The sequence below is a fragment of the Zea mays genome, chromosome 2 (genome assembly GCF_902167145.1).
Source record: "Zea mays cultivar B73 chromosome 2, Zm-B73-REFERENCE-NAM-5.0, whole genome shotgun sequence".
NCBI classification, from domain to species: domain Eukaryota; kingdom Viridiplantae; phylum Streptophyta; class Magnoliopsida; order Poales; family Poaceae; genus Zea; species Zea mays.
In genome coordinates, this window is record NC_050097.1 from 1051279 (window position 1) to 1077669 (window position 26391).

Here is a 26391-nt window from a genome sequence, read left to right on the forward strand (position 1 = left end):
ATGGCCATTTGGCACTAACACGATGGGCCAGCCCAGGCACGGCACGAAAAAGCACGGTCCAGGCACGACCCGGTCCGGTTAGTATAGTGCCGTGCCTGGGCCACTATCTCGACCCGTAGTGCTGGCACGGGCACGACACAGTTACATTTTTATTTTAAAAATAATAGTTTACATATATTAAATATAAGAATTCAACATATAACACAATAAAACTGCAGCTGCACTGGTTAGATGGATGCGTTTAAGCCTCTTATGCACTAGGTTGTGGGTTCGAGCCCCCACAACTACATATTTTTTGCTAAATTCTACAATATACTCAGATGGGCCATAGTGCCACCGAGCCGGCCCGACACGACTAACAGGCTCATGGGCCGTGCCTGGGCCGCGGCAGCGGCACGTCAGCCCATCTAGGCACGACACGATTCGTAGCCGGGCCTGGCGGGCCGTGCCAGCGTCGGGCCGTGCCGGGTCGGGCCGTGCCGGCCCGTTTGGCCATCTATACCCGAGCCCAGCCTCGGGCAAGGGCAGCCGACCCCGGAGGATCTACGTCTCGCCTGAGGCCCCCCTCCAGCAACGGACACACCTTCGGCTCGCCCGAGGCCCAGTCTTCGCCAAGAAGCAACCTAGGCCAAATCGCCATGCCAACCGACCAAATCGCAGGAGCATTTAATGCAAAGGTGGCCTGACACCTTTATCCTGACGCGCGCCCTCCGGTCGACAGAGCCGAAGTGACCGCAGTCACTTCGCCGCTCCACTGACCGGTCTGACAAGAGGACAGCGCCGCCTGCGCCGCTCCCACTGCTGTGCCACTCGACAGAGTGAGGCTGACAGCATCCAAGTCCGGCCCTATGCGCCATGGGAAACTCTGCTCCGCCCGACCCAGGGCTCGGACTCGGGCTCAGCCCCTGAAGACGACGAACTCTCTGCCCGACCCCAGGGCTCGGACTCGGGCTTAGCCCCGGAATACGGCGAACTCCGCTCCGCCGACCCAGGGCTCGGACTCGGGCTCAGCCCCTGAAGACGTTGAACTCCGCTCCGCCCGACCCTAGGGCTCAGACTCAGGCTCAGCCCCGGGAGACGACGAACTCCGCTTCGCCCGACCCCAGGGCTCGGACTCAGCCCTAGCCTCAGCCGACGGTCTCCGCCTCGCCCGACCCAGGGGCTCGGACTCGACCTCGGCCTCGGAAGACAGACTCGACCTCGACCTCGACCTCGGAGGAGCCTCCACATCGCCCAACCCAGGGCACGGACCGACCACGTCAACAGGAGGCGCCATCATTACCCTACCCCAAGCTGACTCAGGCTACGGGGAACAAGACCGGCATCCCATCTGGCTCGCTCCGCCAGACAAGTAATGATGGCGCCCCGCACGCTCTATGACGACGGCGGCTCTCAGCCCCCTTACGGAAGCAAGAGGACGTCAGCAAGGACTCGACAGCCCCGACAGCTGTCCTTCCGCCAGGCTCCAGCGCTCCTCCGACGGCCACGACACCACAAGAACCGGGTGCCAAAACCTCTCCGGCTGCCACGATGGCATGTACTTAGGGCGCTAGCTCTCCTCCGCTAGACACGTTAGCACACTGCTACACCCCCACTGTACACCTGGATCCTTTCCTTGCGCCTATAAAAGGAAGGACTAGGGCCCTCTTACAGAGGGTTGGCCACGCGGGGAAAGGACGGGACAGGCGCTCGCGTGAGGCCGCTCGCTCCCTCCCGCGTGGAATGCTTGTAACCCCCTACTGCAAGCGCACCCGACCTGGGCGCGGGACAGCCACGAAGGTCGCGGGATTTCCACCTCTCACGCCCGTCTCCCTCCGGCTGCCTTCCCCATTCGCGCTCCGTCTCGCGCCGACCCATCTGGGCTGGGGCACGCGACGACAATTTACTCATCGGTCCAGGGACCCCCCGGTCTCGAAACGTCGACAGTTGGCGCGCCAGGTAGGGGCCTGCTGCGTGTTGACGAACAGCTTCCCGTCAAGCTCCAGATGGGCAGTCTCCAGCAACCTTTCCAGCCCGGGACGGTGCTCCGTTTCGGGAGTCTTGAGTTCATGTCCCTCGACGGCAGCTACGACATGATACTCCTTCCCCTGTCGTGCGACAGCGACAATGGCGGCCGACAGCCCGCCCGCCGGCGGCGGAATCGACGACGTCTTCCCCGCGTGGTGGAAGAACAACATTCGAGCTCACCCCGTCCCCTCCCCCGCCGACGGAGGAGGAGGCGGGGCAACCAAGGCCAAGCAGGAGGCGACACCTCGTCGGCTGTCGAGCGAGTCGACGGCGCCGGCGCCCCAACGGGGGGCACGTCGGGCATCGACCTTGCGTCTGAGACGAAGACGAGCGCCGTCTCCCCGCAACACGCCAATCCCAAGCAAACGGACGACGCCAGCACGCTCGCGAAAGGATTGCTGGGCGTCACCCTCGTACCTGAGACGACGGTGCAGTCAGTCCCTGACGTGACTTCGTCACCGCCCGTCGACCAAGAGGTACCCACCGATTCCCATCTTACGCCTTTTGGATTCAGCCTCGACCCGCCAAGCGACTTCGCTTTGGCGGACGCTCTCATAGAGGCGAGTCCAAACCCTCTGGGGTATCGTATGCGGTCACCCTGGGACCGGCTGACGGACGTCTCGACCTACGGGCCCTCGGGGTCCAAGGAAGATGACGAGCCCGACTTCTGTTGGGATTTCTCCGGACTTGGTAACCCCAGTGCCATGCGGGACTTCATGACCGCATGCGACTACTACCTTTCCGACTATTCTGACGTGAGCCGCAGCCTCGGCGACGAGGACTGCGGCTCAAGTCGTGAATGTTTCCACGTCGATCTAGGGGGTCCTCCTGAAGGCAACCATCTTGGTATGCCAGAGAACGGTGATCTCCCTAGGCCTGTGCCTCGCGTTGACATCCTACGGGAGCTAGCTGTGGTCCCCGTTCCGGCGGGGGGTCATGACCCACAGCTCGAGCAAATCCGTGGGGTGCAGGCCAGGCTCGACGAGGGAGCAGGAACACTTGAGCCGATCCGCCGGGACGTCGGGCAGGAATGGGCGGGCCAACCTCCGGCCGGAGAAGTGCGTCATCTACCCCAGGGTATCCAGCACCGCATCGCCGACGATGTCAGGGTAAGGCCGCCACCCACTTCCAGTGGAGTCGGCCAGAACCTGGCTGCAGCGGCAATGCTTCTCCGCGCGATGCCGGAGCCATCAACCACCGAGGGGCGGCAAATTCAGGGAGAGCTCAAGAATCTCCTGGAGGGCGCCGCGGTCCGACGGACCGAAAGCTCCGCCTCCCGAAGGCAGGGGTACCCCTCAGAACATCGCGCCGCGACTTCCCGATTCATGCGGGAAGCCTCGGTCCACACCGGGCGCACGCGCAACACAGCGCCTGCGGCCCCGGGTCGCCTTGACAACGAGCACCATCACCGCAACCGTCGGGCCCACCTCGACGAGAGGGTGCGCCGAGGATACCACCCCAGGCGTGGGGGACGCTACGGCAGCGGGGAGGATCGGAGTCCCTCGCCCGAACCACCCGGTCCGTAGGCTTTCAGTCGCGCCATACGACGGGCGCCGTTCCCGACCCGGTTCCGAACCCCGACTACTATCACAAAGTACTCGGGGGAGACGAGACCGGAACTGTGGCTCGCGGACTACCGGCTGGCCTGCCAACTGGGTGGAACGAACGATGACAACCTCATCATCCGCAACCTCCCCCTGTTCCTCTCCGACACCGCTCGCGCCTGGTTGGAGCACCTGCCTCCGGGGCAGATCTCCAACTGGGACGACCTGGTCCAAGCCTTCGCCGGCAATTTCCAGGGCACGTACGTGTGCCCTGGGAATCCTGGGATCTCCGGAGCTACCGACAGCAGCCGGGAGAGTCTCTCCGGGACTACATCCGACGATTCTCGAAGCAGCGCACCGAGCTGCCCAACATCACCGATTCAGATGTCATCGGCGCGTTCCTCGCCGGCACCACCTGCCGCGACCTGGTGAGCAAGCTGGGTCGAAAGACCCCCAACAGGGCGAGCGAGCTGATGGACATCGCCACCAAGTTTGCCTCTGGCCAGGAGGCGATTGAGGCTATCTTTCGGAAGGACAAGCAGCCCCAGGGCCGCCCACCGGAAGATGCCCCCGAGGCGTCAACTCACCGCGGCGCCAAGAAGAAAGGCAAGAAGAAGTCGCAAGCGAAACGCGACGCCGCCGACGCGGACCTTGTCGCCGCCGCCGAGTACAAGAACCCTCGGAAACCCCCCGGAGGTGCCAACCTCTTCGACAAGATGCTCAAGGAGCCGTGCCCCTATCATCAGGGGCCCGTTAAGCACACCCTTGAGGAGTGCGCTATGCTTCGGCGCCACTTCCATAGGGCCGGGCCACCCGCGGAGGGTGGCAGGGCTCGCGACGACGACAAGAAGGAAGATCACCATGCATGAGAGTTCCCTGAGGTCCGCGGCTGCTTCATGATCTACGGTGGGCAAGCGGCGAACGCCTCGGCTCGGCACCGCAAGCAAGAGCGTCGGGAGGTCTGTTCGGTAAAGGTGGCGGCGCCAGTCTACCTAGACTGGTCCGACAAGCCCATCACCTTCGACCAAGCCGACCACCCCGACCGCGTGCCGAGCCCGGGGAAATACCCGCTCGTCGTCGACCCCATCATCGGCGACGTCAGGCTCACCAAGGTCCTCATGGACGGAGGCAGCAGCCTCAACATCATCTACGCCGAGACCCTCGGGCTCCTGCGTGTTGATCTGTCCTCGGTCCGAGCAGGCGCTGCGCCTTTCCATGGGATCATCCCCGGGAAACGCGTCCAACCCCTCGGACAACTCGATCTTCCCGTCTGCTTTGGGACACCCTCCAACTTCTGAAGGGAGACCATCACGTTCGAGGTGGTCGGGTTCTGAGGAACCTACCACGCAGTACTGGGGAGGCAATGCTACGCGAAGTTCATGGCCGTCCCCAACTACACCTACCTCAAGCTCAAGATGTCGAGACCCAACGGGGTCATCATCGTCGGCCCCACGTACCGACACGCGTTCGAATGCGACGTGGAGTGCGTGGAGTACGCCGAGGCCCTCGCCGAATCCGAGGCCCTCATCGCCGACCTGGAGAGCCTCTCGAAGGAGGTGCCAGACGTGAAGCGCCACGCCGGCAACTTCGAGCCAGCGGAGACGGTTAAATCCGCCCCTCGACCCCAGCAGCGACGCCTCCAAGCAGATCCGGATCAGCTCCGAGCTCGATCCCAAATAGGAAGCAGTGCTCGTCGACTTTCTCTGCGCAAACGCCGACATTTTCGCGTGGAGTCCCTCGAACATGCCCGGCATACCGAGGGATGTCGCCGAGCACTCGCTGGACATCCGAGCTAGAGCCCGACCCGTGAAGCAGCCTCTGTGCCGATTCGATGAAGAAAAGCGCAGAGCCATAGGCGAGGAGATCCACAAGCTAATGGCGGCAGGGTTCATCAAAGAGGTATTCCATCCCGAATGGCTTGCCAACCCTCTGCTTGTGAGAAAGAAAGGGGGGGAAATGGCGGATGTGTGTAGACTACACTGGTCTAAACAAAGCATGCCCGAAGGTTCCCTACCCTCTGCCTCGCATCGACCAAATTGTGGACTTCACTGCTGGGTGCGAAACACTGTCTTTCCTCGATGCCTACTCAGGGTATCACAAAATCAGGATGAAAGAGTCCGACCAGCTCGCGACTTCTTTCATCACACCCTTTGGCATGTACTGCTATGTCACCATGTCGTTCGGCTTGAGGAATGCGGGTGCGACATGCCAACGATGCATGAACCATGTGTTCGGCGAACACATTGGCCGGACGGTCGAGGCCTACGTCGATGACATCGTAGTCAAGACGAGGAAAGCCTCCGACCTCCTTTCCGACCTTGAAGTGACATTCCGATGTCTCAAGGCGAAAGGCGTGAAGCTTAATCCCGAGAAGTGTGTCTTCGGGGTTCCCCGAGGCATGCTCTTGGGGTTCATCGTCTCCGAGCGGGGCATCGAGGCCAACCCGGAGAAGATCGCGGCCATCACCGGCATGGGGCCCATCAAGGACTTGAAAGGCGTACAGAGAGTCACGGGATGCCTTGCGGCTCTGAGCCGCTTCATCTTGCGCCTCGGCGAAAGAGGCCTGCCTCTGTACCGCCTCTTAAGGAAGGCCGAGTGCTTCACTTGGACCCCTGAGGCCGAGGAAGCCCTCGGGAACCTGAAGGCGCTCCTTACAAACGCACCCATCTTGGTGCCTCCCGCTGCCGGAGAAGCCCTCTTGATCTACGTCGCCGCGACCACTCAGGTGGTTAGCGCCGCGATTGTGGTTGAGAGACGAGAAGAGGGGCATGCATTGCCCGTCCAGAGGCCAGTCTACTTCATCAGTGAGGTACTGTCCGAGACCAAGATCCGCTACCCACAAATCCAGAAGCTGCTGTACGCGGTGATCCTGACGCGGCGGAAGTTGCGGCACTACTTCGAGTCTCATCCGGTAACTGTGGTGTCATCCTTCCCCCTGGGGGAGATCATCCAGTGCCGAGAGGCCTCGGGTAGAATTGCAAAGTGGGCGGTGGAAATCATGGGCGAAGCGATCTCGTTCGCCCCTCGAAAGGCCATCAAGTCCCAGGTCTTGGCGGACTTCGTGGCTGAATGGGTCGACACCCAGCTCCCAACAGTTCCGATCCAACCGGAACTCTAGACCATGTTCTTCGACGGGTCGCTGATGAAGACAGAAGCAGGCGCAGGCCTGCTCTTCATCTCGCCCCTCGGGAAGCACCTACGCTACGTGCTACGCCTCCACTTCCCGGCGTCCAACAATGTGGCTGAGTACGAGGCTCTGGTCAACGGGTTGCGCATCGCCATCGAGCTAGGGGTCCGACGCCTCGACGCTCGCGGTGACTCGCAACTCGTCATCGACCAAGTCATGAAGAACTCCCACTGCCGCGACCCGAAGATGGAAGCCTACTGCGATGAGGTTCGGCGCCTGGAAGACAAGTTCTACGAGCTTGAGCTCAACCACATCGCCCGACGCTACAACGAACTGCGGACGAGCTGGCTAAAATAGCCTCAGGGCGAACAACAGTTCCCCTGAACGTGTTCTCCTGAGACCTGCATCAACCCTCCGTCAAGACCGACGACACGCCCGAGCCCGAGAAGGCCTCGGCTCAGTCCGAGGTACCTTCGGTACAGTCCGAGGTACCCTCGGCCCCCGAGGGTGAGGCACTACGCATCGAGGAGGAGCAAAGCGGGGTCACGCCTAATCGAAACTGGCAGACCCCGTACCTGCAATATTTCCACCGAGGAGAGCTACCCCTCGACCGAGCCGAAGCTCGGCGATTGGCGCGGCGCGCCAAGTCGTTTGTCTTGCTGGGGGACGAGAAGGAACTCTACCACCGCAGCCCCTCAGGCATCCTCCAGCGATGCATTTCCATCGCCGAAGGCCAGGAGCTCCTACAAGAGATACACTCGGGAGCTTGCGGCCATCACGCAGCACCTCGAGCCCTTGTTGGAAACGCCTCCCGACAAGGTTTCTACTGGCCGACGGCAGTGGCCGACGCCACTAGAATTGTCCGCACCTGCGAAGGGTGTCAGTTCTACGCAAGGCAGACCCACCTGCCCGCTCAGGCCCTGCAGACGATACCCATCACCTGGCCTTTTGCTGTGTGGGGTCTGGACCTCGTCGGCCCCTTGCAGAAGGCACCCGGGGGCTACACGCACCTGTTGGTTGCCATCGACAAATTCTCCAAGTGGATCGAGGTCCGACCCCTAAATAGCATCAGGTCCGAACAGGCGGTGGCGTTCTTCACCAACATCATCCATCGCTTTGGGGTCCTGAACTCCATCATCACCGACAACGGCACCCAGTTCACCGGCAGAAAGTTCCTGGACTTCTGCGAGGATCACCACATCCAGGTGGACTGGGCCGCCGTGGCTCACCCCATGACGAATGGGCAAGTAGAGCGTGCCAACGGCATGATTCTACAAGGACTCAAGCCTCGGATCTACAACGACCTCAACAAGTTCGGCAAGCGATGGATGAAGGAACTCCCCTCGATGGTCTGGAGTCTGAGGATGTAACACCCTGAATTTGGGGGTATAAAATTTCTTTGCTCATATTCACAAATTCAGGTGTTACTTCCTTTTCTCATCCTTCCTCATTCTTTTCTTTCTCATTTCTATAGGAGCTAAGTGCTTAGTTTATTTGTAATTATAGTTTATTATGTTAAACCCTAAGGGAGTATGAATTGTTGCATCATGTTGAACCCTAGATTTCACTTTTGCTTGGTGCATAATTCTTGGAAGGTTTGGTTTGAATTTGTGGCTTGTTTGAATTTGAATCAAATAGGGAAAGTAAAAAGAAAAGGGAAAAACAATTCAGAATAAAAGAAAAAGGCAAAGCAGCCCACGTCCCCGCCCCCCCTCGGCCTTTCGGCCCAGTCGGCCCACCTCGCGCGCGCGCCTCTCCCCCCCTCCTCTCTCTGCTCGCCCGGCCCCACCTGTCGGCGCTGCCGTTTCCCCGCGCGCGCCCGCTCCCTCGCTCTCTCTCTGCCCGTGGGCCCGGCCCGTCAGCCCCGCTTCCTTCGCGCCTGCACCCGCTTTCTTCTCTCTCTCTGCGCCGCGGGCCCGGGCTGTCAGCCCCGTCGTCCCCGCGTAACCGCCGCCGAGCTGCGCGCGTCCGCCTTCCCCGCGCCCACGTCGCGCGTGGAGCTCGGAACTGACCCGCCCCTGGCCACTTGTGCCCCGAGCCCCACTCGCCCTCACCCTCTCCCCCATTTGCGCCCCAGTAGACCCTCTTTCCCCCTCGCTGCGCGCACGCAGAGCGCCGCCGCCATAACCCCGTCGTCCCGAGCTCGGTTCCCCATCGCCGTTGGAGCTCCGCCGCGCCCTTAGCCCCGGTGAGCTCCGCCCCGACGTCCGCAACCCGGAACGCGCCCCAGTTCCCTCTCCCCCTCCCTATTTCTCTCTGCCCGCGCTCACCCACCGTTCCCCGTGCAGCCGCGGAGGTCCGCCACCGTCGACCCAGGCCACCGTCGCGTCTCCGTCGCCGCCGAGGAGTCCCCGGAGCCCGCCTTGAGGTAAGGGACCTCTCCCGCCCCTATCGCCCTTTGTTTTGCTCTCTGCCGCGTATAATTCCTCGTCGGAGTAGAGTAATCCCGCCGCCGAGCCGCTCCGCCGTGAATCGCCCCCCTCCGGTGCCTCTGCCCCGACCCAGACCCCACCAGAGAACTCCCCGCGCCCTCCCCGACCTCCCCGACCACTCAGGTCGCCCCAGAGCCCCGCCAATCGCCCGCGCCCCTCGTCTCCGGCGAGCCCTCCGCCGTGGGGACGAGCGCCGCCGCCCCAGCTAGCCGTAGGAAAGACCCAGGCCGCCCACCCGATCCCCGCCGTTCAACCCAGATCGGGCGGCCCTGATTCAACTCGCCCGGACCTAATCCTGGCCGTCCGCCGGAGATCCAGCGGCCCAGGCCCACTGCCCCCTCACCCCGTCTCTCTGCCCGTTAGGCCCCGCTTGCCAGTCGCCCGCGCGCTCGCCCTGCCCGCCGGCCCCGCCTGTCAGTCCGCCCGCGCGCTCTGCCCGCCCGGTCCCGCCTGCCAGTCGCCCGCGCCCGCGCTGTCCGCCCGGCCCCGCCTGTCAGCCGCTCTTGCCGCCGCGCGCCCGCGCGCCCGCCGCGGGATCTAATCCTGGCCGTCGATCTGAGATCCAACGGCTGTAGGCGCCCGATACCCCTTCGCCCGCGCATTTTCTTAAAGAACCCCCCTGTTTTCTGGAAATTGCGCCCGCCGTCCCTGGTTTCTCGCAGTTAGGTCCTCGGACCTTTTATTTAATTCAAAATAGGTCCTTAGGGTATAATTTTAACCCCTAAACTTGTAAAATTCATAACTTTGTCATATGAACTCCAAATTAGGTGCTTCAAATTGCAAAAGGTTCATAATATTATTATCTATCTGTTTATGCAATGTTTCCCTGCTGTCTCCATGTCCCAATTAATGGTTAATCATTAGGATAAAGTTAATGTTATAGGAACCCTATTTGAGATAAATAAAAGATAGTAGACTTTAATAAAAGTTGGAGCACTTAAGTTTATAGACTCAAACACTTAAGTTTAGGAACTTAAACCAGATAATTATTTAATCCCACCACTGACTTGAACCTGATTAGTGGATAATGAATCACTCTGTATAGTCCTCTACCCCAGACCTAGGGAACACTAGAGTACCTATCCCTTTTCTGTTATGAGCATGTGACCTCTCTCTGTTGCATATGTTTGGTATATTGTTTTTGTTTGTTATTTTCCCAAGTGCATAGTGTGAATGATTGCTTTACGTAGACAACGAGCAGTCTGTGTTTCCCGAGGCAGTTGCAGAGGAAGTCCCTGAGCAGCAGTTTGGTGAAGGCAAGTGTCCTCTGTCCCACTATGTCCTATTCATTTATAACTTACTACCCCGCATTACTTACTTGAAACCTAAGGATTGACTAGCTTTACACTTTACTTTGTCCTTGATGACCTTATGGGCTATTATGGTTAGCACTTTGCTATTGCTTTAACATAATCAATGAACATGATGTGACTATTTATGATACTGTTATCCTGATGATGTTGATGATCTTGTGATACTCTAGGGGGCTCAGGCTGTTTCCTAAGTACCTCTCCGTAAGGACTGGTTCGTTGAGAGACCACCCGGGATAACAGTGCAACCATGAGGGTGAAATGGGATGCCCTTAGCTGATTAATTAGATGAACTAGAGGTGTAGTTGCTTAGCCGTCGTGCCGTCAATGGGGTCCAGGCACAGTGCTTGCTCTGCCGAGGCTGAGTGCCGAGGTTCTTTTGTTTTGCTCTTTGTTAGTCACTCTCCTGCGGGGAGGGGTACTGTGTTTATCAAACTGGAGAAACCTAACGGGCAGCTATGATCTCTAGGGAATCTTTGTAAAAGCTACGTAGTGATGCCCTGCCGGACCACCTAGGTAGTGGTCAATGGGGATTAGCTCTCCCCGGGTAGAAAGGGAATCATGACTCATGGGTAAAGTGTGCGACCTCTGCAGAGGGTAGTGAAACTGGTATATCAGCCGTGCTCACGGTTATGAGCAGCCTTGGGATCCTCTTTGATTAGAGATACAGATGGTTCGAGATACAATGATTATGATATGGTTTTGGTTCGACTATGATGATGTTGTTCCTCGATGAGGAAACGGTTTACGGGTTGGTTAATGCTAAAATCTGGCTTCTACTAATGATTAATACTTGACCAACTAAAAGCAACTGCTTGAGCCTAACCCCACATAAAGCTAGTCCACTTCAGCCAAACGAGACATTTGCTGAGTACGTTGATGTGTACTCATCCTTGCTTTACCACAAAACACCAGGTTGCCCGCATTGTAACCGCTGCTCAGGAGAAGGTGAAGCCGTGGAAGGAGACTTCCAGGAGTTCCAAGACTACGATGAATTCTAGGTGTGGGTTGGTGGCAACCCCCAGTCAGCTGCCTGTGAAGGCCTTATCTTTACTGCGTTTCGCTTAGCACTTTGATTTACCTGTTAAGACAATGACTATGTGGATGTCTATGACTCTATGATGTAATAAGTACTCTTTTATGTTATTATTCGAGCATTGTGTGATGATGTTCATTTATGTAATCGCTGTGTACGTGAGTTCTGATCCTGGCACGTACATAGTTCGCATTCGGTTTGCCTTCTAAAACCGGGTGTGACATAAGTGGTATCAAAGCCCATGCTGACTGTAGGACCGCTGACCTAGAGTAGCACTGGTCGTACTAAGGACTATTGACCCTCCCCCTCACCTTGACCTCTGATGTTACTTCAAAAGTCGGTCACCTCGACCAACCCTATGTTTTACTACATATAGATACTATACTATACCTTGTTAAAATTTTTATCTGGTTCTATTTATGGTTCATTCACTTGCCATATTAGTTCTGTTCTTACTCTTGTGCTTACGGTATCTTTTGTAGATGGCTCGCCTTAGACACACTGCACGTAAGTCGGTGATTCCTTTCCTGCCGTCTCGACTTGCGGAGCGTCCTCTGCACCGCACCGTGTCCGGACAGTCGAGTCACCTGGAGAGGCTGCACCACCGCCTGCGTGAGGAGCAGGAACGCCGGCGCCAGCACGGAGAGCAGCAGGGCTCTTCCTCCTCACCCCAGCAGGAGGTGGAGACCGTGAGGCCCCGTTCCTCTGTGGCCCAGCTGGAGGCGCCCCTTGTACCACCGCGGGACGTCCCGGCTGTTGGAGGAGCTACTGGAGGAGATCCCGACGACGACGACTCAGACCACAGCATAGAGTCTTCTAAGCCACAGGAGGCGGAAGGATGGGTCGCCCGACCCATCACCCGTGACGCCGCTCGCGGTTGTCACTTCCACGACGCACTCGACACCTTGCTGCGCCAGGCTTTCGACCGGCACACCTGGTCGATCGAGTATCGTTGTGTAGTCTACCAGCACAGTCGCGGGAGGTACCCGGACCGCTGGGAGGCTACCTGCCTAGTTCGCCGTCCGGAGGATGACCTCCGGGGTGCGGAGGCCGTTTCGGAGCACTATTCCATCTCCGAGAGGGACACTGCAGAGGCGGCTATGCAGGATGCAGCACGGCGTGCACTCTCCCAGTACTGTTCTTTGTTCGGTGGCGTGGCCGACGGTCTTAACCTTCGGTACTACCCCCGCCGCCCTACTGGCAGCACCGAGAGTGTGGTTGTCTCACCTGTTGGTGAGGCTAACCCTAGGTTGAGCAGCACAGTCAACCTAGTCGCAGTACTTAACACGGAGCTGGACCACTCTCTGGACGAGCTATGCAGGGCTCGAACGGAGATTGCGGAGTTGCGTGCGGAGTTGGCAGAGCGCCATCACCAGGAGGGTGGTTCCCCCGCTCCTGTCGGGACTCAGCACCCATACCGCTCACCGCCACGTGGTCACCACACTTATGGTTCCCCCGTCTGTAAGACCAGGATAGATTTGGATCCTTAGATCGTTAGCGTCGAAGTTTGTAATAATTCTTAAGTCAGGTATCTCAGTCTTAGGTAGTCAGTTTAGTTTGCTTATCAGTTGCTTCCATTTAGTTTAGTTTGCTTATCAGTGCTTCCATGCTTGTTATGATGAACTTGTACTGGATTTGAATCTTTGTAATGACTGTTGCCAACCTGCGGGTTTCCCCTGCAGTTTGGCTTAGCTAGTAATATTAATGAAGTCAGTTGTTTAGTTGGGAAACCATTTACTCTTACTTTCCTTTCTTATCTGAGAAGCTGTGTTGAATCATGAATGAGGATCAGTGAAGCTCTTTGTTCACTCAGTGTCATGAAAAAATTCTGTATCCTCTTTTCTTATGCTGAAAGATTGTAAGATCAATGCTGATGTATGAATGTCTTCCACAGATGTCTGACAACAGGCGCCGATGCAACAGGCGTGCTCAGCTAGAGCAGCATGACCAGCAGGAGGAAAATCAGAGGTAGCCTCCCCCACCACCCCCGATGTCAGTGGAGCAAATGTTCTTGATGCAGACCCAGGCAGTGCAGGCCATTGGGCAGACTCTAGCAGCCATGCAGCAGGCTCAACAGCAACCCCAACCCCAATTGCAAGTGCAGATGCCCCAGATGCCACGAGATAAGCGTGGTGAGTTCATGAGAGGGCACCCTCCTACCTTCGCCCATTCTGCTGACCCCATGGATGAAGAAGACTGGCTGCGCGCAGTGGAAAGGGAGCTGCGCACCGCCCAATGCGACGACAGGGAGAAGGTTCTGTATGGTCCCCGCCAGCTGAGGGGAGCAGCCCAGTCCTGGTGGGAGTCCTACCTCGCCACCCATGCTGACCCTGAAGCTATCACTTGGGAGGAATTCAGCGAGAGCTTCCGTCGGTACCATGTGCCAGAGGGACTGATGATCGTGAAGAAGGAGGAGTTTCTGGCTCTGAAGCAGGGACCCCTGTCTGTTAGTGAGTACAGAGACAAGTTTCTGCAGCTGTCTCGTTATGCACCCGAGGATGTCAACACTGATGCCAAGAGGCAGTACAGGTTCATGAGAGGTTTGGTGGATCCCCTGCATTACCAGCTGATGAATCACACCTTCCCCACCTTCCAGCACCTGATCGATAGGGCAGTTATGACTGAGAAGAAGCGTAAAGACATGGAAGATCGGAAGCGCAAGATGAGTGGACCCCAGTCCGGAGGCATCAGCCGTCCATGTTTCTCAGGCAGTTCATCTCAGCAAGGCAGACCTGGTCACCCACAGGGATATCAGAATCAGAATCAGCGTCCGCATCAGCAGCAGTTTCAGAGGCAGTACCCGCAGCAGCAGCAGCAGTATCGTCAGCACAGCCAGCAGGGAGGTAATCAATATCAGAAGCAGAACAACCAGGCACCTCGCCTTCCTGCCCCAGCAGCAAATCAGAGCAACCAAGCAGCCCCAGCACAAGGAGGAGGCAGAGGATGTTTCCACTGTGGAGATCAAGGCCACTGGGCGATGCAGTGCCCAAAGAAGACGGCTCAGCAGCAGATCAACCCCAATGCTTCAGCAAGGCAAGGTGTACTGCAGCCGGCAGCAGGCAATCGTAACCAAGCGTACAACCGTGGAAAGGTGAACCACTTGGAGGCCGAAGCGATCCAGGATGCACCAGATGTGGCAGTAGGTATGTTCTCAGTCGAATCTCATCCCGCGAAAGTGCTATTTGATACTGGTGCAACTCATTCATTTGTCACTGCAACATGGGTAGAATTGCATAACATCTCAGTAGAGGCAATGATGCCACCCATGAGGATTAATTCGGTTGGTGGCAAGGTGCAAACAGATAAAATATGTTCAAACATAATGGTGGAAATAAGGGGGATAGGATTCCCCAGTGACTTAATAGTAATAGGCACCCCTGGGATAGATGTCATTCTAGGGATGAACTGGTTAATGAAGTATGAAGCAAATGTTAGTTGTGACAAGAGGACCGTGACATTGAAGTCCCCGTCAGGAGAAGAGGTAGTGGCCGAGCTAAGAATGCCTAAACTAGAAGAGGGAGTCTGCCACCAGATTTCAGTTGATAGTAAGGAGCCCAACCCGCTCGAGGCTATCAAGGTTGTGTCGGACTTTCCGGATGTGTTTCCCGAGGAGCTAACGGGCATGCCACTCGAAAGAAAAGTCGAATTTGCCATAGAGCTTATCCCTGGTACCGCCCCCATTTCCAAAAGAGCCTACCGAGTGTCTGGACCAGAATTGGTGGAACTCAAGAAGCAGATAGATGAGATGTTAGAGAAGGGTTACATCAGGCCAAGTACCTCGCCTTGGGCCGCTCCAGTGTTGTTTGTAGAGAAGAAAGATGGTACCAAAAGGATGTGCATAGACTACAGAGCCTTGAATGAAGTCACTGTCAAGAACAAGTACCCTCTGCCAAGGATAGAAGATTTGTTCGACCAGCTCAGAGGTGCCAGCGTATTCTCGAAGATAGATCTGAGATCTGGTTATCATCAACTCAGAATCCGACCCTCGGATATACCGAAGACGGCATTCATCACCAAGTACGGGTTATATGAGTTCACAGTTATGTCCTTTGGTTTGACAAATGCGCTAGCCTTCTTTATGTACCTGATGAACAGTGTGTTCATGGATTATCTGGACAAGTTTGTGGTAGTGTTCATCGATGATATCCTCATATACTCCCAAAGTGAGGAAGATCATGTAGAGCATTTGAGGATGGTATTGCAAAGACTTCAAGAGCATCAGTTGTATGCCAAGCTGGGCAAATGCGAGTTCTGGATTCATGAAGTCTTATTTCTGGGTCACATCATAAATCAAGATGGGTTAGCAGTGGATCCAAAGAAAGTAGCAGATATCCTGAACTGGAAAGCACCGAAGGATGTTCGTGGGATCAAGAGCTTCATTGGAATGGCTGGATATTATAGGCGTTTCATTGAAGGCTTCTCAAAGATTGCTAGACCAATGACAGCGTTGTTAGCGAAGAAAGTTGAGTTCAAGTGGACTCAAAAGTGTCAGGAAGCATTTGAAGAACTGAAGAATAGATTGACTACAGCTCCTGTGTTAGTCCTGCCTGATGTTCACAAGTCATTCTCAGTGTATTGCGACGCTTCGTACACCGGATTGGGATGCGTGCTAATGCAAGAAGGAAGAGTTGTAGCATACTCGTCTCGACAGCTGAAGATCCATGAGAAAAACTATCCCACACATGACCTGGAGTTGGCAGCAGTGGTTCATGCTTTAAAGACCTGGAGACATTACCTGTATGGGCAGAAGTGCGACATCTACACAGATCATAAAAGTCTGAAGTACATATTCACCCAGTCAGAGTTAAACATGAGGCAGCGAAGATGGTTGGAATTGATCAAAGACTATGAGCTGGAGATACATTACCATCCAGGCAAAGCCAATGTTGTTGCAGATGCTCTAAGCAGGAAGAGTCAAGTCAATATGTTGGCCTCGTACCCGATGCCGTATGAGTTAGCCAAAGAGTTCGACAGACTGAGCCTGGGTTTCCTGAACAGTACGCAAGGAGTAACAGTGGAATTAGAGCCCACCCTAGAGCGGGAGATCAAAGAAGGGCAGAAGGATGATGAAAACATCAACAAGATCCGGCAGCTGATCCTAGAAAGAAGAGGCAAAGACTTTCGGGAGGATGAAGAAGGGGTAATCTGGTTCAAGGACCGATTGTGTGTTCCCGACCTCAAACCTATTCGGGAACTGATCCTCAAGGAAGCTCATGAGACAGCCTACTCCATACACCCAGGGAGTGAGAAAATGTACCAGGATTTAAAAAGGAGGTTTTGGTGGTATGGTATGAAAAGAGAGATCGCAGATTATGTCGCCATCTGTGATAGCTGTCAGAGAACCAAAGCAGAGCATCAGAGGCCTGCCGGATTGTTGCAGCCATTGCGGATTCCTCAGTGGAAGTGGGATGAGATCGGGATGGATTTCATAGTTGGCCTACCTCGTACCCGGGCCGGTTATGATTCCATCTGGGTGGTTGTGGACCGCTTAACAAAGGTGACCCATTTCATACCCGTGAAGACAACATACACCGGGGCAACGTTAGCTGAATTATACATGTCACGGATAGTCTGCCTTCATGGTGTGCCGAAGAAGATAGTGTCAGATCGAGGAACGCAGTTCACCTCTCATTTTTGGCAGCAGCTACAAGAAGCTTTGGGCACCCATTTGAACTTCAGCTCAGCTTATCACCCGCAGACAGACGGTCAGACTGAAAGAACTAATCAGATCCTAGAAGATATGTTGAGAGCCTGTGCGTTGCAAGACAAGTCAGGATGGGACAAAAGATTACCGTATGCAGAATTCTCCTACAACAATAGTTATCAGGCCAGCTTGAAGATGTCGCCGTTTCAGGCACTCTATGGGCGGAGTTGTAGGACTCCGCTGCATTGGGACCAGCCTGGAGAGAGACAGGTGTTTGGCCCCGACATCTTGCTTGAAGCCGAAGAGAATATCAAAATGGTTCGGGAGAACCTGAAGACAGCCCAGTCAAGACAGCGAAGCTATGCTGACAGAAGGAGAAGGGAACTGAGCTTTAAAATGGGAGACTACGTCTATCTGAAGGTGTCACCTATCAGGGGAGTCAGAAGGTTCGGAGTTAAAGGCAAGTTAGCACCTCGGTACGTTGGACCATATCAGATTCAAGCAAAACGTGGAGAAGTGGCTTACCAGCTTGACCTACCAGAGAGTTTGTCAGCAGTGCACAATGTGTTCCATGTGTCGCAATTGAAGAAGTGTCTGCGAGTACCAGAAGAACAGTTGCCAGTGGAGGGTTTGGAAGTCCAGGAGGATCTGACATACGTAGAGAAGCCAACGCAGATTCTGGAGTTTGCAGACAGAGTCACCCGGAGGAACACCATCAGAATGTGCAAAGTCAGATGGGGTCACCACTCGGAGGAAGAAGCAACCTGGGAACGAGAAGATGATCTGAAGGCCAAATACCCTGAACTCTTTGCTGACCAACCTTGAATCTCGGGGCGAGATTCTTTTAAGGGGGATAGGTTTGTAACACCCTGAATTTGGGGGTATAAAATTTCTTTGCTCATATTCACAAATTCAGGTGTTACTTCCTTTTCTCATCCTTCCTCATTCTTTTCTTTCTCATTTCTATAGGAGCTAAGTGCTTAGTTTATTTGTAATTATAGTTTATTATGTTAAACCCTAAGGGAGTATGAATTGTTGCATCATGTTGAACCCTAGATTTCACTTTTGCTTGGTGCATAATTCTTGGAAGGTTTGGTTTGAATTTGTGGCTTGTTTGAATTTGAATCAAATAGGGAAAGTAAAAAGAAAAGGGAAAAACAATTCAGAATAAAAGAAAAAGGCAAAGCAGCCCACGTCCCCGCCCCCCCTCGGCCTTTTGGCCCAGTCGGCCCACCTCGCGCGCGCGCCTCTCCCCCCCTCCTCTCTCTGCTCGCCCGGCCCCACCTGTCGGCGCTGCCGTTTCCCCGCGCGCGCCCGCTCCCTCGCTCTCTCTCTGCCCGTGGGCCCGGCCCGTCAGCCCCGCTTCCTTCGCGCCCGCACCCGCTTTCTTCTCTCTCTCTGCGCTGCGGGCCCGGGCTGTCAGCCCCGTCGTCCCCGCGTAACCGCCGCCGAGCTGCGCGCGTCCGCCTTCCCCGCGCCCACGTCGCGCGCGGAGCTCGGAACTGACCCGCCCCTGGCCACTTGTGCCCCGAGCCCCACTCGCCCTCACCCTCTCCCCCATTTGCGCCCCAGTAGACCCTCTTTCCCCCTCGCTGCGCGCACGCAGAGCGCCGCCGCCATAACCCCGCCGTCCCGAGCTCGGTTCCCCGTCGCCGTTAGAGCTCCGCCGCGCCCTTAGCCCCGGTGAGCTCCGCCCCGACGTCCGCAACCCGGAACGCGCCCCAATTCCCTCTCCCCCTCCCTATTTCTCTCTGCCCGCGCTCACCCACCGTTCCCCGTGCAGCCGCGGAGGTCCGCCACCGTCGACCCGGGCCACCGTCGCGTCTCCGTCGCCGCCGAGGAGTCCCCGGAGCCCGCCTTGAGGTAAGGGACCTCTCCCGCCCCTATCGCCCTTTGTTTTGCTCTCTGCCGCGTATAATTCCTCGCCGGAGTAGAGTAATCCCGCCGCCGAGCCGCTCCGCCGTGAATCGCCCCCCTCCGGTGCCTCTGCCCCGACCCAGACCCCACCAGAGAACTCCCCGCGCCCTCCCCGACCTCCCCGACCACTCAGGTCGCCCCAGAGCCCCGCCAATCGCCCGCGCCCCTCGTCTCCGGCGAGCCCTCCGCCGTGGGGACGAGCGCCGCCGCCCCAGCTAGCCGTAGGAAAGACCCAGGCCGCCCACCCGATCCCCGCCGTTCAACCCAGATCGGGCGGCCCTGATTCAACTCGCCCGGACCTAATCCTGGCCGTCCGCCGGAGATCCAGCGGCCCAGGCCCACTGCCCCCTCACCCCGTCTCTCTGCCCGTTAGGCCCCGCTTGCCAGTCGCCCGCGCGCTCGCCCTGCCCGCCGGCCCCGCCTGTCAGTCCGCCCGCGCGCTCTGCCCGCCCGGTCCCGCCTGCCAGTCGCCCGCGCCCGCGCTGTCCGCCCGGCCCCGCCTGTCAGCCGCTCTCGCCGCCGCGCGCCCGCGCGCCCGCCGCGGGATCTAATCCTGGCCGTCGATCTGAGATCCAACGGCTGTAGGCGCCCGATACCCCTTCGCCCGCGCATTTTCTTAAAGAACCCCCCTGTTTTCTGGAAATTGCGCCCGCCGTCCCTGGTTTCTCGCAGTTAGGTCCTCAGACCTTTTATTTAATTCAAAATAGGTCCTTAGGGTATAATTTTAACCCCTAAACTTGTAAAATTCATAACTTTGTCATATGAACTCCAAATTAGGTGCTTCAAATTGCAAAAGGTTCATAATATTATTATCTATCTGTTTATGCAATGTTTCCCTGCTGTCTCCATGTCCCAATTAATGGTTAATCATTAGGATAAAGTTAATGTTATAGGAACCCTATTTGAGATAAATAAAAGATAGTAGACTTTAATAAAAGTTGGAGCACTTAAGTTTATAGACTCAAACACTTAAGTTTAGGAACTTAAACCAGATAATTATTTAATCCCACCACTGACTTGAACCTGATTAGTGGATAATGAATCACTCTGTATAGTCCTCTACCCCAGACCTAGGGAACACTAGAGTACCTATCCCTTTTCTGTTATGAGCATGTGACCTCTCTCTGCTGCATATGTTTGGTATATTGTTTTTGTTTGTTATTTTCCCAAGTGCATAGTGTGAATGATTGCTTTACGTAGACAACGAGCAGTCTGTGTTTCCCGAGGCAGTTGCAGAGGAAGTCCCTGAGCAGCAGTTTGGTGAAGGCAAGTGTCCTCTGTCCCACTATGTCCTATTCATTTATAACTTACTACCCCGCATTACTTACTTGAAACCTAAGGATTGACTAGCTTTACACTTTACTTTGTCCTTGATGACCTTATGGGCTATTATGGTTAGCACTTTGCTATTGCTTTAACATAATCAATGAACATGATGTGACTATTTATGATACTGTTATCCTGATGATGTTGATGATCTGGTGATACTCTAGGGGGCTCAGGCTGTTTCCTGAGTACCTCTCCGTAAGGACTGGTTCGTTGAGAGACCACCCGGGATAACAGTGCAACCATGAGGGTGAAATGGGATGCCCTTAGCTGATTAATTAGATGAACTAGAGGTGTAGTTGCTTAGCCGTCGTGCCATCAATGGGGTCCAGGCACAGTGCTTGCTCTGCCGAGGCTGAGTGCCGAGGTTCTTTCGTTTTGCTCTTTGTTAGTCACTCTCCTGCGGGGAGGGGTACTGTGTTTATCAAACTGGAGAAACCTAACGGGCAGCTATGATCTCTAGGGAATCTTTGTAAAAGCTACGTAGTGATGCCCTGCCGGACCACCTAGGTAGTGGTCAATGGGGATTAGCTCTCCCCGGGTAGAAAGAGAATCATGACTCATGGGTAAAGTGTGCGACCTCTGCAGAGGGTAGTGAAACTGGTATATCAGCCGTGCTCACGGTTATGAGCAGCCTTGGGATCCTCTTTGATTAGAGATACAGATGGTTCGAGATACAATGATTATGATATGGTTTTGGTTCGACTATGATGATGTTGTTCCTCGATGAGGAAACGGTTTACGGGTTGGTTAATGCTAAAATCTGGCTTCTACTAATGATTAATACTTGACCAACTAAAAGCAACTGCTTGAGCCTAACCCCACATAAAGCTAGTCCACTTCAGCCAAACGGGACATTTGCTGAGTACGTTGATGTGTACTCATCCTTGCTTTACCACAAAACACCAGGTTGCCCGCATTGTAACCCCTGCTCAGGAGAAGGTGAAGCCGTGGAAGGAGACTTCCAGGAGTTCCAAGACTACGATGAATTCTAGGTGTGGGTTGGCGGCAACCCCCAGTCAGCTGCCTGTGAAGGCCTTATCTTTACTGTGTTTCGCTTAGCACTTTGATTTACCTGTTAAGACAATGACTATGTGGATGTCTATGACTCTATGATGTAATAAGTACTCTTTTATGTTATTATTCGAGCATTGTGTGATGATGTTCATTTATGTAATCGCTGTGTACGTGAGTTCTGATCCTGGCACGTACATAGTTCGCATTCGGTTTGCCTTCTAAAACCGGGTGTGACAGAGGACAACGCCAAGCGGAGCCACGGGCTTCACGCCGTTCTTTCTAGTCTATGGGGCCGAGGCCATCTTGCCCACAGACTTAGAATACGGTTCCCCGAGGACGAGAGCCTACACCGACCAAAGCAATCAAGCCAATCGAGAAGACTCGCTGGACCAGCTGGAAGAGGCTTGGGACATGGCCTTACTACACTCGGCGCGGTACCATCAGTCCCTGCGACGCTACCACGTCTGAGGGGTTCGGTCCCGAGACCTCCAGGTGGGCGACCTGGTGCTTCGGCTGCGACAAGACGCCCGAGGGCGGCACAAGCTCACGCCTCCCTGGGAAGGGCCGTTCGTCATCGCCAAAGTTCTGAAGCCCGGAACGTACAAGCTGGCCAACAGTTAAGGCGAGGTCTACAGCAATGCTTGGAACATCCAACAGCTACGTCGCTTCTACCCTTAAATTGCTTTCAAGTTGTTCGTATACCTCGTTCCCATGCAAAGTTTAGTCATCAAGGAAGGGTCAGCCTTGCCTCGGCAAAGCCCGACCCTCCCTCGGGGGCTAAAAGGGGGGAACCCCCTCTGCGTCGAAATTTTCCTCGAAAAAAGATCCCTTCTGCCAGAATGTCTTTCGTGCTTTTCGACTACTTCGAAAGTGGATCCTGAAAACGACGGAGTACACGTAAGCAGCCAAGGCTAACCGAGCCGAGGGACTCCTACGCCTCCGGGATACGGATACCTCACTCATCACCTTCTGCGATAAGTAACTCGCGTTCGGATAAGTGATTCTGCGGACCGAACAAGTCTTCACGCTCGAAAGCTCCTCTGCCGAAGTGATTCTTCGGGCCTTCTCAACTGCGTCGGTGACAGAACCCTATGGACGGGTAAGAGTGCGCGTAAGCGGCGAGGCCGACCGAGCCGAGGGATTCCTACGCCTCCGGGATACGGATACCTCACTCATCGCCTTCCGTGAAAAGCAACTCTTGCTCGCACAGACAATTCTGTTACCGGCAAAGAAGTCCAGATACTCGAAACAAGGGGAAAAGAAACGCAGCTTTACAACACGACGATGGTGTGTTTGGGCCTCGGCGGCCGCAGAAAACACACGCTACAAGATAATCCGATCCTGCAGGCTCGGATCTTGACAGTTGAAGGGAGCAGCAGCACCCTCGGCGTCAACTACACCTTCGGCGAGGTCCGACCGGACGGCGACGCGGCCCGAGGATCTCCACTCTGAAGGACGACATCATCACCACGCCCAGGCCTTCGCCGCCAGGGTCTTCTCAAGGAATCCGGCTCGAGCAGACGGCTCGGCCGGTCACCCCGAGGCCTCGGCCAGCTGTCCCCGAAGACATCAGCCCGGCCCGAGGCCTCGACAACTCAATTCCGGCGTCGGCCCCACCAGTGGACGACCCGGCTAGACTCTGGTCGACCAAGCATTCTTTTCGAGCCAACTCTGCCTCTGTCCGTGCTGACACCGCTACCCCTGGCTTCGGCTCATCGAAGAGCGGCCGAGGGGTTCCTTTAACTAAGGAAGAGAAGCCTCGGACCGCAAGGCCGACCGAGCCGAGGGACTCCTACGCCTCCGGGATACGGATACCTCACTCGTCACCTTTGCACGGGGCGACTCACGCTTGGTGAAGCGGTTCAGATAACCAACAGGCGAGTCTTAGTGCTCGAAAATGAGGAAAAAACATGGCTCCGCGCCAGAAATACATACATGTTCAGGCCCCGACAGCCGCAATGAACAAAACACCGGCATTCAAGATGCCATTACAAACGGAACCCCGGTTCCACCTCCGCAGGTACGAACAACCCCACACGATTGGGGGGCCTGCGGAGCAACAGAAGACCGACAGGTGGCTCGCCGTCGCCCGCTCCGGCAGCAGCGATGACCTCGGAGCGGATGCTGCTGCCATGAGGCCCTCGCCCATGCCCTCACTCGAGAGGCAAGGACGGGCAGAAGGCCGTAGAGTTGGAGGTCAGTCCGTGGGCGGCACCGGCTATCTCGTCGGCGGAAGAACCTCTTCCAGCTGCCGTGGCGGAAGGCGGCGCCGGGAGCGGCTCCGAAGCCACTCGGGCCAGAGAGCCAGTGTCACACCCGGTTTTAGAAGGCAAACCGAATGCGAACCATGTACGTGCCAGGATCAGTTATTCACGTACACAACAGTTACATAATATGGACATCATCACACAGTGCTCAAAATAGTATTAATAAGGGAAATAGTCGATTACATCATACGTCTGAGACGTCCATATAGTTCTTACAATAAATCAAAGTGCGGAAAAGAAACGTAGATAACCGCGGCCTTCACAGGCAGCCGACTGGGGGTTGCCACTAACCCACACCTAGAACTCGTCGTAGTCTTGGAACTCCTGGAAGTCTCCTTCCACGGCTTCATCTTCGCCTGAGCAGTGGTTGCAATGCTGACAACCTGGGGATGGGGGGGGGGTTTGGTGTGTAGAGCAAGGGTGAGTACACATCAACATACTCAGCAAGTATCCTGTTTTGGCTGTAGTGGACTAGCTTTATGTGGGGGTAAGTCAAGCAGTTGCTTTTAGTTGGTCAGATTATTACTTACTAGTAGAAAGCCAAGTTTTAGCATTAACCCAAGTTATTAACCCAAACGTACTCCTTTCCAAACGGAAAGAGTACCACTTACCAGCACCATAGTCATAATCAAAACCATCAATCTCATAACCACCTGTACCAAAGTATCTCTGATCAAGTACCACTAATCACTGGAGCTCCCTTGGCCGCTCATAACCGCGAGCACGGCTGATATATCAGTTTTTCAAACACTCTGCAGAGGTTGTGCACTTTACCCACAAGCCGTGATTCCCATTCTGCCCGGAGAGAGCTACTCCCCATTGACCACTACCTAGGTGGCCTAGCAGGGCATCACTACGTAGCCTTTACAAAGATTCCCCGGGGCTGTAGCCGCCCGTTAGGTTTCCTAAATGCACCGCACTCCTCCCCAAGGGGCGAACCCAAACTTGGCAGAGCGAGCCGCATACACCGAGCCCCATTGACGGCACGACGGCTAAGCGAACTACACCCCGGGTCCTCTAATTATTCAGCTAAGGGCACCCCATTCCACCCTCATGGTTGCACTGTTTTCCCGGGCGGTCATCCATAGAACAGGTCCTTACGGAGAGGCACTCGAGAAACCGCTCGAGCCCCCTTGATGACCACAAGCATAACATCATAATAAGAGAAGGGAAAACAGTGTATCATAGATAATCTCATCATGTTCATTGATTAGAGTTTGAGCAATAGCATAAAGCTAAACAGTAATAATCCAACCCAGATAGGTAAACAAGGACATGGATAACAAAAGCTAGTCAATCCTTAGGCATAAATGTGTAAAGCGGGAGGTGAATTAAATAATGAATAGGACATAGATAGGTCAAGGGACACTTGCCTCCACCAACCGACGGCTGCTCAGGGGCTTCTCCTGCGAGTTCCTCGGGCTCTTCAACCGGATCGTTCTCTAAGCGGGTGCAAACATACATACATCCATCCATCGAAATTAGGAAACCAACAGTACACCATACAAGAGAACAAGTAAAGCAAATATGCATAGAGTACCACATACGATAATGAATTTACTTTGGTTAGAAAGAAACGAGGGAAAGTTTCGCAAGAGTTGAGGCTTATACTCGAGGAACACTACGGGTAAGCGAAAGACTAGACGTCACGTGCTCTAGTTTTAATTAGTTCTAACAAAAGAATTAGCTACATGCACTAATGTAATCACAACCACTTTTAGTAGATTAACATTGAACGAGATAGATGATTAGTTATACGAATTAACTAACGTAACCAATTTCCAAATTGAGACTCCTATCTTACTAATATAAACAACGTGATTAGCGCATATAGGAGACGGGGGGGGGGGGGGGGGTAGACGAGGGGTTAGGGGGGTAGACGAGGCACGACGAGTCGTGCCAAGGCACGCGCACTACGCGGGCACGCACGGACTAACCGTACGCACGTCGGGGCCGTGCGCTAGCCGAGCTCTAAGCCGCGCGCCATAGGCACGCTGGGCCAAGCTCGAGGCCACGCAGGGGCCGACACGACGCGAGCAAGGCACGGCGGGGCGAGCGGGCAAGCACGCCGGGGCCAGCGAGCGCGAGCGAGCGAGGACGCGGCCGGACGAGGCCGAGCGTGGGGACGGGCGGCCAAACCGGGGCACGGGGGCGGTTGAACCGGGGGGGCGCCGAGCTCGCCGAGAGGCGGGCGCGCGGGCGGGGCCGAGCGGGCGCGAGGGCGGCGAGGCGGGGCCGACGCGGGCGCGGGGCTCGCCGGGGCGAGGCAGCCGAGGGCGGCCAAGCCGGGGGGCGGGGCCAAGGGGCGCGCCGGGGCGAGGGCGGGCCGGGCGGCTCGCCGGAGGCGGCCGGGCGCGGGGACGAGGCCGAGCGGGCGGCCGGGCCGGGACGGGGGCTCGCCGGAGCGCGGGCGGCCGAGCTCGGGGACGGGCGGGGCACGGGCGGCCGAGCTCGCCGGAGCGCGGGGAAGGGCGGGGCGCGGTCGGGCCGGGCGGCGCGGGGGAGCGGCGGCCGGGCCGGGGCCGAGCGGGGTCGGGGACGGGCGCGGGGTCGCCGGAGCGCGGCCGGGCGGGGCCGAGCGAGGGCGGCCGGCGCGGGCGGGGACGGGCGCGAGATCGCCGGAGCGCGGCCGGGCGGGGCCGAGCGAGGGCGGCCGGCGCGGGCGGGGACGGGCGCGGGACGCCGGGGCGCGGGGACGGGCGGCGCCCATGGCGCGGGGGGAGGGCGCCGGGGGGGGAGAGGAGGAGAGGGGGGGGAGGGAGGA